The sequence below is a fragment of the Oryx dammah genome, unplaced genomic scaffold, assembly GCF_014754425.2.
Source record: "Oryx dammah isolate SB20612 unplaced genomic scaffold, SCBI_Odam_1.1 HiC_scaffold_17, whole genome shotgun sequence".
NCBI lineage: Eukaryota > Metazoa > Chordata > Mammalia > Artiodactyla > Bovidae > Oryx > Oryx dammah.
In genome coordinates this window covers 16,389,182-16,403,721 of record NW_024070201.1, presented here as the reverse complement: position 1 = coordinate 16,403,721, position 14,540 = coordinate 16,389,182, and the positions used below count along the sequence as shown (strand labels likewise).

At 36.3% G+C, this 14,540-nt stretch overlaps 1 non-coding gene across 1 annotated transcript; it reads right to left on the bottom strand.

Annotated features, from left to right (window-relative positions):
• Window positions 1-13,264: 13,264 nt before the first annotated feature.
• On the bottom strand, window positions 13,265-13,390 carry LOC120877181. The gene has a single exon (XR_005724301.1). It is a non-coding gene; the product is annotated as a U6atac minor spliceosomal RNA (small nuclear RNA).
• Between the last annotated feature and the right edge of the window lie 1,150 nt (window positions 13,391-14,540).

Here is a 14,540-nt window from a genome sequence, read left to right as displayed (position 1 = left end):
AACAAATCTGATTCAGAGCCTGGTTTTCCTGGACCCATAGAAGCCTAAATATAAACAAGACTCATATATTTACTGCCTACAAGGGACTCACTTCAGATCTAAAGACACACACAGACTAAAAGTGAAAGGATGAAGAAAGATATTCCAGGCAAATGGAAATTTTTTAAAATCTGGAGTAGTAATACTTATGCCACACAAAACAGACTTGAAAACAAGGACTGTAACAAGAAACAAAGAAAGATAATACATAATGATTGAGAGATCAATCCAACATAAAAATATAACAATTGTAAATACATAGTGCCCAACATAAGAGTACCTAAACACATAAAGCAAATACATACAGACATAAAGGAGAAATTGACAGTAACAAAATAATAGTCTGAGACTTTAATATCTTACTTACAGAAATGTGTGGATCATCTAGAAAAAAAATCAATATGAGAACACTGACATTAAAAGTCACATTAGACAAAATGGACTTAATAGATATGTGTAGAACATTTTATCAAAAAGCAGCAGAATACATATTCTTTTCAAGTACACATGGGATATTCTCCAACATAGATCACATGCTAGGTCAAAAACAAGTCTCAGTAAAATTTAAGAAAACTGAAATAATATCAAGCATCTTTTCCAACCACAATGCTATGAGACTAGAAATCAACTACAAGGAAAAAAAAGAACCTGCAAAAAGTAACCACAAACATATGTTCACATTCACACACACACAATTGGGATTTTAATTCAGATTTGTTTCCAATAAAGAATTAAATCTCTACTAAGCCTCTTTCTCCTCTCATCTCAATCACCCAGTCAGACTCCTTTGTGCTTGGCATTTGTTTAATATGTCATTCCAGTATGACAATGTAGGCTCAAAACATCTATGAGTCTTGGTTCTCAGGTACAAGAAAATTTAATTAATCTCTGAAAGATGGTTGATCCTGCAGAAATCTAAGAATAAGAAACTAGTGTTAGACAACAAGACAATAGTTCAAATATACTGACACTGTGTATGATGCTCCTACTTGGAAATTTTAATGGGCTCATCTTACGAAGGCTTTTACAGATGGGCAGCCTCAGGCAGGGACATTGACATTCAATCAGTGGCAACTTACTTACCAGAATCTATTTTTAAGGGAAAAATTTACATTTTTAAAACAGTTTTGAAGAACAGTCAAGTTTAGCAGAAAGGAGAAAATTTAGGCTTCTATGGGTCCAGGAAAACCAGGCTCTGAATCAGATTTGTTATGTAATTTTTTGCTAGAAATTTATCTTACTTAGGTTGAAGTGAAACCTTTTGGTGAAATTCCAGAAGGACACGTTGTCTGTTTTGATGCCAAGATAAACTTTGAAGACAATTCATTACATCTACAAAAAGATGTATTTGCCATGGACAACAAATAAAAAATACATCTACTAATAAGTTATCAGATGTGACCTAAAATACATAAAATTAAATGGAAATACCATGTGCTTTGTGAATGGTGCTGGGCTAGACATTGCTCCGTATGACATCAGTTCTCTTCATGGTCAAAGCCCAGCCAACTTCGTGGATCTCAGTGTTAGGGAAGCTCAAGTGTATTAAATATTTTAATTGCTTATTGCTGATCCTAAGGTGAATAGTGAAATTTGCTAATATTACTGATGACACCAGCAAAGACTCCTGAAAACTAGAACTCACATCTCTGATGATCAGGCTTGAAGGAATCAAGGTCCAAGAGTCTCAGAACATATTCAACAACATCCAACTCCCTATTACTTCTGGCGTTGACTTGGAAGATGCAGTCAGGAAATCTGTGGCCAGCATGACAAGGAAGTGGTTCCTCTGTTTCTAATCCATTATGGATAGAAGTCTCTGCTGCTAAGTCACTTCAGTCGTGTCCGACTCTGTGCAACCCCATAGACGGCAGCCCACCAGGCTCTCCCATCCCTGGGATTCTCTAGGCAAGAACACTGGAGTGGGTTGCCATTTCCTTCTCCAATGCATGAAAGTGAAAAGTCAAAGTGAAGTCGCTCAGTCGTGTCTGACTCCTAGCGACCCCATGGACTGCAGCCTACCAGGCTCCTCCATCCATGAGATTTTCCAGGCAAGAGTACTAGAGTGGGGTGCCATTGCCTTCTCCAGGATAGAAGTCTCTATTAGAAAAAGAGACAGTTCCTATCACTAGGAAAAAAATAGTGTTCATTGGAGGTAGTGGGGGGAAATGAGTGAGGATCAGGAATCATAAACAAAAATTTTATATCTGGACATTTTTCAGGACTAGATACCTAAGTAGCTTAAATAATTCTGATCTCACATACAACTTTCATTAAATAATGGCCTACTTTGTGTTATATTCTTTATCATGGTAAATCTGCCAGCAAACAGCATTTTGTTGACTTTTGGGAGCAATCTATTTGATCATTGTGGAAAGAGTGAGAAATTCAACTCAGGACCTAGTTTATTTAAGTGAATTCTGCAGGACATATAGTCCAGAGTTTAAAAAAAAAGGTGAAAGAAAAAAATCTCAAGCATAATTACACTTAAAACAGATGGTTTGAAAAGATACAACTGAAATATAGCTGTAACAAAAGTTATAACAAATAGCTATTACACAACATAATAACAAATTTCTTATTCTAACACATATTGTGAATTAATTGTTCTTCCAAAAATATTTTGGTACTGTTTACCCCACATATGTATCGTACATTTGCTTCATCTTCTATATTCTATTATCTTAAAATCAACATGAAACCTGAAGGCTTATTTGCATCTGTGAAACAGACTTTTTATATTTCAAAGCTGAATAATTTTGATTCTTTGAAAATCTATATACTTACTTCATTTTCAAGTAACACAGCACTGAAGATTAAGTTTGTTATAGACATTAGTGCTTTAAAAATAAATTTTTTTTCTTCAGAATCTATCAGCCTGTTGTTGAAAGAGGGGAAGATATAATAAAGAAAGCTGGGTTTTTTTTTTTTCATTATATATATGTGGTGGAGAAGAATTTGATTTAGGTTTTTGTTAACATGACTGAGGTATTCATCTGTCCAGAATTTCCTAAGACTCTCCAGATCTCAAATATGTTCATTGTCAAATTGTATCAATGATAAGTCTCAATATTTGGTTCATAAAATATGTTGCCGTATACATGGAGACATTTCTTTTTAAAATTCCATACAGAAACTGAAAAACATGAAGTTTACAATGATACTGTATTTTCATTCAGCATTTATTGGTGGGCAATGAAGATAGAAGATAAATAATGTGAAGCCTGCCCTCAAAAATCCCTAGAAGCAGAAAACATCATGGAAAAGGTGAATTTAATGCTGAAGAATAAGTGGTAAACTACAGATATGAACAGATTTTGATAGGACCCCTTTGGAAGGAGTGTCACTGATATATCTTTCTTTAGTATGCCCAGAAATTTCCTACATATAGTAAACATATTCCACTGAATTGCATGTCTCTGCTTAGTTCAGTGGTGTGTCATATAAAATTCTATAACTTTATATTTCATGGCCTGGTGTGTTTAAATATTTCAGTGAAAATCTAGAGCAGCTTTCGAAAATCTGACTTTTCATTCTTGAAACTCCACGTAACAGTTGGATTTAGAGTTTCTGTTCTTTCTGTTGTTATTGTAGAAAGGATGTTTCTTCTATGAAGCATTTCTGAAATGCAAAAACATTATTTATAAATTCATAATTCTTTAACTTCAACAAACTGTCCTTGAGTACCTACTAAAGTCAGTCAGTTCAGTCACTCAGTCATGTCTGACTGTGTGACCCCCACGGACTTCAGCACGCACGTTTTGATGATGGCTATTCTTACTAATGTGAGGTAATAACTCTTTTAGTTTTGATTTGCAATACTCTAATAATTAGAAATGTTAAGCATTTTTTCATGTGTTTCTTGGCCATTTCAGTGTCTTTGAAATGTTTGTTTAGGTCTTCTGCCCATTTCTTCATTGGACTGTTTGTTTTTTTTTTGATATTGAGCTGCATGAGCTGTTTGGAGATTAATCTCATGTTGGTTGAACTGTATGAAAATATTTGCTTCCATTCTGTGGATTGTCTTTTCATTTTGTTTATGGTTTCCCTTGCTGCACAAAAGCTTTAGAGTTTATTAGGTCTTATTTGCTTATTTTTGTTTTTATTTCCATTACTCTAGAAGATGGATTGAAAAATCTGTTGCTGCAATTGAAAACAGAGTATTCTGTTTATGTTTCTGTTTAAGAGTTTTATAGTATCTGGCCTTACATTTAGAGCTTTAATCAATTTTGAGTTTAGTTTTGTGTATGGGATTAGAGAATATTCTACTTTCATTCTTTTGCTTGTAGCTGTCCAGTTTTCCCAGCACTGCTTGTTGAAGAGACTGTCTTTTCTCCATCATATATTCTTGCTTCCTTTGTCACAGATTAATTGGCCACAGGTAATGGCACCCCACTCCAGTACTCTTGCCTGGAAAATCCCATGGACAGAGGAGCCTGGTAGGCTGCAGTCCATGGGGTCGCTAAGAGTCAGACACGACTGAGCGACTTCACTTTGACTTTTCACTTTCATGCATTGGAGAAGGAAATGGCAACCCACTCCAGTGTTCTTGCCTGGAGAATCCCAGGGACGGGGGAGCCTGGTGGGCTGCTGTCTATAGGGTTGCACAGAGTAGGACACAACTGAAGCGACTTAGCAGCAGCAGCAGCATGGGTTTATTTCTGGGTTTTCCATCCTGTTCCATTGATCTTTATTTCTGTTTTTCTGCCAATACAATACTGTTTTGATGACTAGTATCTTTGTAGTATAATTTGAAGTCAGAGAGTGTGATTTCTCTAGCTCCATTTTTCTTCCTCAAGATTGCTTTCACTATTCGGGGTCTTTGGTGTCTCCATACAAATTTTAAGATTTTTTTGTTCTAGTTCTATGGAAAATGCCATTGGTAATTTGATAGGGGTTGCCTTGAATCTGTATGTTGCTTTGAGTAGTATATTCATTTTCACAATGTTGACTCTACCCATCCAAGAACATGGTATATCTTTCCACCTGTTTCTGATATTTTTTATTTCTTTCATCAAAAATAAGAAAGATTTATATTCTTTTCATTTTGGAGTACAGGTCTTTTGTGTCCTCAGTTATGTTTATTCCTAGGTATTTTATTCTTTTTGCTATGATAGTAAGTGGGATTGTTTCAGGCTCCACAGATAGTGCTAGTAGTAAAGAACCCACCCATCAATGCAGGAGACATAAGAGTTGGGGTTCCATCCCCGGGTTGGGAGGATCCCTTGGAGAGGGACAGCAACCCACTCCAGTATACTTGCCTGGATATTTCCATGGACAGAGGAACCTAGCAGGCTACAATCCATGGGGTCACAAAGAGTCAGACATGACTGAAATGACTTAGCATGCATGCATGGAATTGTTTCCTCAATTGCTCTTTCTAATCTTTTGTTTTAAGTGCATAGAAATACAACAGGTTTCTGTGTATTAATTTTGTATCCTGAAAATTTACTGAATTTGTTGATGAAGACTAGTAGTTTTCTGGTAGCATCTCTAGAGTTTTCTATTTATAATATCATGTCATCCTCAAACAGTTGCAGTTTAACTTATTTTCCAATTTGGATTCTTTTTATTTATTTTTTTCCTTTGATTGCTGTGGCTTAGAATTCAAAAACTATGTTCAGTAAAAGTGGTGAGAGTGGACATCCTTGTCTTGTTCCTAATCTTAGAGGGATTGCTTTCAGCTCTTCCCATTGAGTATGTTATTAGCTATAGGTTTGTCATATATGGCCTTTATTATGTTGAGATATGTTCCCTCTATACCCACTGTCTGAAGAGTCTTTATCATAAATGGGTGTTGATTTTTTCCAAAAGCTTTTTTTGCCTCTATTGAGATGATTGTATAGTTTTTAATTCTTCAAGTTTTTGATGAGCTGCATCAAATGAGTTGATTTGGAGTTACTGAAAAATTTTTGCATCCCTGGGATAAATCACACTGCATCATGGTATATGATAATTTTAATGTATGGCTGGATTCAGATTGCTAATATTTTTTTGAGGATTTTTGTGTCTGTGTTCATCAGTAATATTGGCCTGTAATTTTCTTTTTGTTGTTATTGTTGTATTTTTTTCTGGTTTTGATATCAGGGTGATGGTTGCCTCAAAGAATGAGTTGGTGAGACTTCCTCCCTCTGAGACTTTTTTGGAATAGTTTCAGGATAGTTGTTAACTCTTCTTTAAATGTTTGATAGAACTAACCTGCGAAAGTCCTGAACTGTTGTTTGTTGAAGTTTTAAAGTCACAATTGCAATTTCAGTACTTTTGCTTGGAGGTTCATATTTACTATCTTCCTGGTTCAATCTTGGTAGATTGTACCTTTTTAAAAATTTGTCCACTTCTTCTAGGTTGTCCATTTTATTGATGTATAGTTGCCTGTACTAATCTTTTATGATTCTTTGTATTTCTGTGGTGATTGTTGTAACTTCTCCTTTTTCATTTCTAATTTTATTGACTTGAGCCTTCTTGCTCTTTCTTGATGAGTTTGGCTAATGGTTTATCAATTTTGTTTATCTCTTCAAAGAACTAGCTTTTAGATTCATTGATCTTTTCAATTGTTTTTTTCATCTTCATTTCATTTATAGCTGCTCTGATCTTTATGATTTCTTTCCTCCTACAAACTTTGTGCTTTGTTTGTTTTTTTCTCCAGTTGCTTTAGGTATAAAGTTGGGTTGTTTGAAGTTTTTCTAGTTTCCAAGGTGATATTACATTATTGCAAACTTCCCTCTTAGAACTACTTTTGCTGCATCCTATGAGATTTTTTTTTTAAATTAGATTATGGTTGCTTACAATGTTGTGTTAGTTTCTTCTGTGCAGCAAACTGAATCAGTATCCACTGTTTTTCAGATTTCATTCCAATTTTGGTCATCACAGTGCATTGAGTCGAGTTCCCTGTGCCATGTAGTAGGTTCTCATTTGTTATTTGCTCTGTACATTGTTAGAGCTGGAAGTGGAACAGCAGACTGGCTCCAAATAGGAAAAGGAGTGCGTCAAGGCTGCATATTGTCACCCTGCTTATTTAACTTATATGCAGAATACATCATGAGAAATGCTGGGCTGGAGGAAGCACAACCTGGAATCAAGATTGCCAGGAGACATATCAATAACCTCAGATATGCAGATGACACCACGTTATCACAGAAAGTGAAGAGGAACTAAAAAGCCTCTTGATGAAAGTGAAGGAGGAGAGTGAAAAAGTTGGCTTAAAGCTCAATATTCAGAAAACTAAGATCATGGCATCTGGTCCTATCACTTCATGGCAAATAGATGGGGAAACAGTGTCAGACTTTATTATTTTGGGCTCCAAAATCAATGCAGATGGTGACTGCAGCCGTGAAATTAAAAGATGCTTACTTCTTGGAAGGAAAGTTATGATCAACCTAGACAGCATGTTAAAAAGAAGAGACATTACTTTGCCAACAAAGGTCTGTCTAGTCAAGGCTATGGTTTTTCCAGTGGTCATGTATGGATGTGGGAGTTGGACTATAAAGAAAGCTGAGGGCTGAGGAATTGATGCTTTTGAACTGTGGTGTTGCAGAAGACTCTTGAGAGTCCCTTGGACTGCAAGGAGATCCAACCAGTCCATCCTGAAGGAGATCAGTCCTGGGTGTTCATTGGAAGGACTGATGCTGAAGCTGAAACTCCAATACTTTGGCCACCTCATGCGAAGAGTTGACTCATTTGAAAAGACCCTGATGCTGGGAAAAATTGAGGGCAGGAGGAGAAGGGGATGACAGAGGATGAGATGGATGGCATCACCAACTCAGCGGATATGGGTTTGTGTGGCTTCCGGGAGTTGGTGATGGACAGGGAGGCTTGGCGTGCTGCGGTCCTTGGGGTCGCAAAGAGTTGGACACGACTGAGTGACTGAACAAGTGTCTAGTTCAGTGCCAGTCTGTCAGTTCATCCTATCCTCTTTCTGCCCTATATCCCATAGGTTTTGGATCATCTTGTTTTCATTTTTATTTGCCTTTAGGTATTTTTTTGATTACCACTTTAATTTCTTCACTGATCCAATGGTTGTTTATGATCAGATTGTTTACCTCTACATATTTTTGTTTTTTTTTATAGGTTTTTTTTTTCTCTCTTGTAGTTGATTTTTAATTTCATAACATTTGGGCCAGAAAAGATGTTTGATTGATTTAAATTTTCTTAAATATTCTGAGACTTGAGGCCCAGCATGTGATCAACCCTGTATACTTGAGAAGAACGTGTATTCTACTGTTTTTGGATGGAATGCTCTATAAATGTGAATTAAATCCTTCTGGTTTACTTTGTCATTTAAGGTCTGTTTTTCCTTATTGATTTTCTGTCTAGATGATCTGTCTGTTGATGACAGTGGGGTGTTAAATTCCACTACTATTACTGTGTAGAGTTGATTTCTCTTTTTATGGTGATAAGTTGAGATTCTTCTAGATGGGTGTGTATGTATTTAAAATTGCTATAGGTTCTTCTTGGATTGATCTCATCATCATGATGTAATGTCCTTCTTCATCTCTTGTAACAGTCTTTATTTTCAAGTCTATTTCATCTAATATGAGTATTGCTAGTCCAGTTTTCTTTTGATTTCCATTTTGATGGTATATCTTTTTCTATCCCTTCACTTTCAGTTGGTATGTGTACCTACATCTGAATTGGTTCTCTTGTAGACAGCATTTTTATGAACACTTTTTATATATATATATATTTTTCAGTCAGTCTTCATCTATTTGTCAGATCATATAATCCATTTACATTTCAGGTGATTATTGATATGCATATTCTTATTGCCATTTTGTTAATTGTTTGTGATTTCTTTTTGTAGGTGTTTTTTTCCCTTTTTATTGTGTTCTCTCCTCTTGATATTTAATGACCAACTTCAGTATTATGTGTGGATTCCTTGTCTTTTTTGTGTATATCTATTGTAGAATTTCAGTTTGTACTTACCATGAGGTATTGATATATCAGTCTATATACAAAAAAAACTGTTTTAAGTTGTTGGTCTTTTAATATCAAATGCATTTCCAATATGTTACCTTTGTTCTCTCTTCACAACTTCTGGTTTTGATATATTTGTGTGTAGATAGCTTTACTGTATGTTTGCCTTTGCCAGTGAGTTTTTTCCATTTATAATTTTCTTATTTCTAGTTATGTCCTTTTTTTTCTCCCTGGAGAAGTTCCTATAGCATTTATTTCACAGTGGTTCTGTTGGTGCTGAATTCTCTTGGCTTTTGCTTGTCTGTAAAGCTCTCTGTCAAATCTGAATGAAAGCCTTGCTGGGTAGAGTATTCTTGGTTGCAAGTTCTTCCTTTTTGTCATTTTAAATATATTGTAAAACTACCTTCTAGTTTGCAGAATTTCTACTGAGAAATGAGCTGAAAGCCTTATGGACATTCTTTTGTTCATTATTTGTTGTTTTCCCTGGTTGATTTCAATATTTTTCTTTGCCTTTAATTTTTGTCAGTTTGATTATGATGTGTCTCAGCATGTTCCTCCTTGGTTTTATCCTGCTTGGAATTTGGAAAACTGTTTCCTTTCCCATGTTAGGAAAATTTTCAGCTCTTCAAATATTTTCTGAGGTCCTTTTTCTTTCTCTTCTCTTTCTGTAATCTCTATAATTCTGGTACATTTAATGTTGTCCCCCATCTCTCTTACACTGTCTTAATTTCTTTTCATTCTTTATTCTGTTTCACAGCAGTGATTTCCACCATTGTCCCCTAGGTTAGCATTTGTTCTTTTTTTTTATTTTATTGTGATTAAAAACACATACAAAATTTACTATCTGATAAATTTTAAGTGTACAGTTCAGTAGTGTTGCATATATTTGCATGATTGTAAAATAGATCTCCATAACTTTTTCATATTGCACATTTGAAACTCAATACCCATTAAAAACAGTTCTTCCTGTTCCCCCTCTTCCAAGCCTAAACCCATTCTACTTTCTGTTTCTATGATTTTGACTTCTTGAGGTATCTCATGTAAGTAGAATCATATAATATGTGTCCTCTTTTTTTTTTCCCCCAAACTTTAAACTTTTTATTTTGTATTGGGATATATAGCCAGTTAACCGTGCTGTGTTAATTTCAGGTGAACAGCAAAGGGACTCAGCCATATGTGTATTTGTCCTCTTGTAACTGGATTATTTCACTTAGCATAATGTCCTCAAATGTATCTATGTTACATCATGTGACAGAATTTCTTTCCTTTTTCAGGCTTCATTCTATGTATATACCACATGTTATCCATTTATCTTTTGATGGACATTTGGGTTGACTCTACTTCTTGGCTATTATAGTAATGCTACTTTAAGTTTAGATATGCAAATATTTCTTTGAGGCCCTGCTTTCAATTCTTTTGGGTATCTACCCAGAAGTGGTATTGCTGAGTCATATGGTAGATTTATTTTCTGTTTTTTGAGGTACTCTTATATTGTTTTCCATAGCAGTTGTACCATTTTACAATCTTATCATCAGGATTAGAGCAAGGGTTCCAATTTCTCCACATGCCCACCAGTATTTATTTCTTTTTTGTTTTGTTTAATAGCAGCTGTCTTAATGGTGTGGAGGTAATATCTCATTGTGCTTTGAGTTTGTATCTCTCTGACAGTTAGTGATTTTGAGTATATTTTTGTATGCTTATTCACCATTTGTATATCACATTTGGAAAAATGTTTTTTCAAGTCCTTTGCTGATTTTTTTAAAATAAATTTATTTTTTATTGAAGGATAATTGCTTTAGAACCATTGCTGATTTTTAAATTGAGTTAGTTCTTTTTGTTGAGTTGTTCAGTTCAGTTCAGTTGCTCAGTCATGTCTGACTCTTTGCGACCCCATGAAACACAGCACACCAGGCCTCCCTGTCCATCAACAACTCCCGGAGTTCACTCAAACTCATGTCCATCGAGTCGGTGATCCCATCCAGCCATCTCATCCTCTGTTGTCCCCTTCTCCTCCTACCTCCAATCCCTCCCAGCATCAGGGTCTTTTCAAATGAGTCAACTCTTCGCATGAGGTGGCCAAAGTATTGGAGTTTCAGCTTCAGCATCAGTCCTTCCAATGAACACCCAGGACTGATCTCCTTTAGGATGGACTGGTTGGATCTCCTTGCAGTCCAAGGGACTCACAAGAGTCTTTTGCAACACCACAGTTCCAAAGCATCAGTTCTTCAGCACTCAGCTTTCTTCACAGTCCAACTCTCACATCCATACATGACCACTGGAAAAACCATAGCCTTGACTAGATGGACCTTTGTTGGCAAAGTAATATCTTGTTGAGTTGTAGTTCTTCATATATTGTAGATATCCTTTATCAGGTAAATGATTGTAAATATTTTCTCCTATTCCATAGGTTGCCTTTTTATTCTGTTTGCTGTGTATTTTTATGAATACAAGTTTTTAAGTTTGATGCAGACCCATTTGTCCATTTTTTTATTTTTGTTTCCTGTGAATATTTGTTTATTCTTTCAGCACTTCAACATGTTCTTTCTTTTAAAAATTTTTTTTGTTTATTTATTTTTAATTAAATTATTTTAATTGGAGGATAATTCCTTTACATATTGTGATGGTTTTTGCCATACACTGACATGAATCTGCCACGGGTACACATGTGTTCCCCCATCCTGAACCCCGCTTCCACCTCCTTCCCTACCCCATCCCTCTGCATTGTCCCAGAGCACCAGCTTTGAGTGCCCTGCTTCATGCATAGAACTTGTACTGGTCATCTATTTCACATATAGTAATATACATATTTAGATGCTATTCTCTCAAATCATCCCACCCTTGCCTTCTCCCACAGAGTCCAAAAGTCTGTTATTTGCATTTGTGTTTCTTTTGCTGCCTTGCATATAGGATCATCATTACCGTTTTTCTAAATTCCATATATATGTGTTAATATATTGTATTGGTGTTTCTCTTTCTGACTTACTACACTTTGTTTAATATTATTCAGTTTCATCCACCTCATTAGAACTGACTTAATTGTGTTCCCTTTTATAGCTGAGTAATATTCCATTGTGTATATGTACTATAACTTCCTTATCCACTCATCTGTGGTTGGACATCTGGGTTGCTTCCATGTCCTAGCTATTGTAAACAGTGCTGCGGTGAACATTGGGGTTTATGTGTCTCTTTCAGTTCTGGTTTCCTTGATGTGTATGCCCAGTAGTGGGATTGCTGGGTTGTATGGCAGTTCTATTTCCAGTTTTTAAAGAAATCTCCACACGTTCTCCACAGTGGCTGTACCAGTTTTCATTCCCACCAACAGTGTAAGAGGGTTCCCTTTTTTCCACACCCTCTCCAGCATTTATTGTACATAGACTTTTTGATGGTGGCCATCCTGAGTGGCATGAGATGATGCCTCATTGTGGTTTTGATTTGCATTTGTCTGATAATAAACAATGCTGGGCATTTTTTCATGTGTTTAGTAGCCATCTGTATGTCTTCTTTGGAGAAATGTCTGTTTAGTTTTTTGGCCCACTTTTTGCTTGGGTGTTAAGTTTTCTGGTATTGAGTTGCATGAGCTGCTTTTATATTTGGAGATTAATTCTTTGTCAGTTGTTTTGTTTGCTATTATTTTCTCCCACTCTGGAGACTGCCTTTTCACCTTGCTTATAGTTACCTTCATTATGCAAAATCTTTTAAATTTAATTCAATTCAGTTCAGTTCAGTTCAATCGCTCAGTCATGTCCTACTCTGCAACCCCATGTACTGAAGCATGCCAGGCTTTCCTGTCCATCACCAACTCTTGAAGCTTGCTCAAACTCATATCCATCAAGTCAGTGATGCCATCCAACCATCTCATCCCCTTGTGTCCCTTTCTCCTCCTGCCTTCAAACTTTCCCAACATCAGTGTCTTTTCCAATGAGTCAATTCTTCGCATCAGTGGCCAAAGTATTGGAGTTTTAGCTTTAGCGTCAGTCCTTTCAATGAATATTCTGGACTGATTTCCTTTAGCTCATTGATTTAATTAAAGTTTAATTAGGGTTCCACTTGTTTATTTTTGTTTTTATTTCCACTACTCTGGGAAGTGGGTCATAGAGGATCTTGATGTGATTTATGTCAGTGAGTGTTCTGCCTATGTTTTCCTCTAAGAGTTTAATAGTTTCTGGTGTTACATTTAGACCTTAATCCATTTTGAGTTTATTTTTGCGTATAGTGTTAGAAAATGTTCTAGTTTCTTTCTTTGACAAGTGGTTGACCAGTTTTCCTGGCACCACTTGTAAAAGAGACTGTCTTTTCACCATTGTATGTTTGTAATAAACTGTGCTTAGCTGCCACAAAGTAGGAGGCAATGCCTTAACCATACACCTGTTGTCAGGCCTGAGAGCCTCTTCCATGCTCGTCAAAGGGAGTGCTAACATTTTCTCCTTTCATACAACACTCTTCTGGGGTTTTTATCTTGTGCCTTCATCTGGGACATATTCTTCTGTCGTCTCATTTTATCTAGCTTTCTGTGTTTGCATATTCCATTCCACAAGCTTCAGGGTTTAGTTCTTCTAGCTTCTGCTCCTTGCCCCCTAGTCAATGAGGCTGTCTAGAGTCTTGTGCAAGCTTCCTCAAGTGAGAGACTTACACCCACTCTCTGGTGGGTGGATTTGGGTCTTTTCCATCTAGTGAGTAGGGCTGTGTCTGGGTCTGTGTTTTTTTATCAAGCAGTTGTTTATTCATGGAGACTTTCAGCAGTCTGTCTGCTGATGAGTAGGGCTGTGTTCTAGTCTGATTGAATGTTTGGTCTGAGGCTTCCCAGCACTGGAGTCTACAGGTGGTTTGATGGAGCCACCATCTTATCCACAAAGGCTCCCTTTTCTACTCATTAAAATGGCAGAAAATCTCATCCGAAGAGTTGTTGGTACCTCCATCCAAATGGAACATAATTCATAATTTCATGATTGTAAACTTAAACTATAGACATTTACTTCTGTGATTGGATAATTTGTTAAGAAATCGCTGGTATACCTACTTATATGGAGAGGCCATAAAAATTGTGGGTGATTTTTTTCACTCCAGTAGTTGAAATTGCTTTTGTTGAATGGAAGGCAATGAGCCAGGAATACTTGGAACACTAGTTTTACATCAGAATCACTTAGGTAAACAATTCCAAATAAACATGCCAGAACATCACCTAGGCCTAGTGAATCAGAATCCTTTAGGGACAGAGCCCAGGTATATATTGTTTTTAAAAACTCCCAGATGATTCTAAAGTGCACAGCTGATTAAGAGTCAGACACATAGGAGAGAAGCCAAGTTATGTAAAAGCATGAACTGTAGCTCACTTGTTTTTTATATTCTTGCAATAAAATTATAAAATTTGTTGCCCAAGGCTAAACCTCCTAAACAGGCCTATTGTGGATATATTATGATGTGGTTACCGCCTTTCTTTGCCTGAGTGAAACTAGTATTTTTCTAGCAAAACAGCAAGAGTAATAGCCATTCCACAGAGAGAAGCAATGATTGCTGTTGTTTACCATTAACATTTATAAGGCTGTGGTAGGCATGGTAAGGCCACAAGAGAGTGGGCCAATGCATTTACA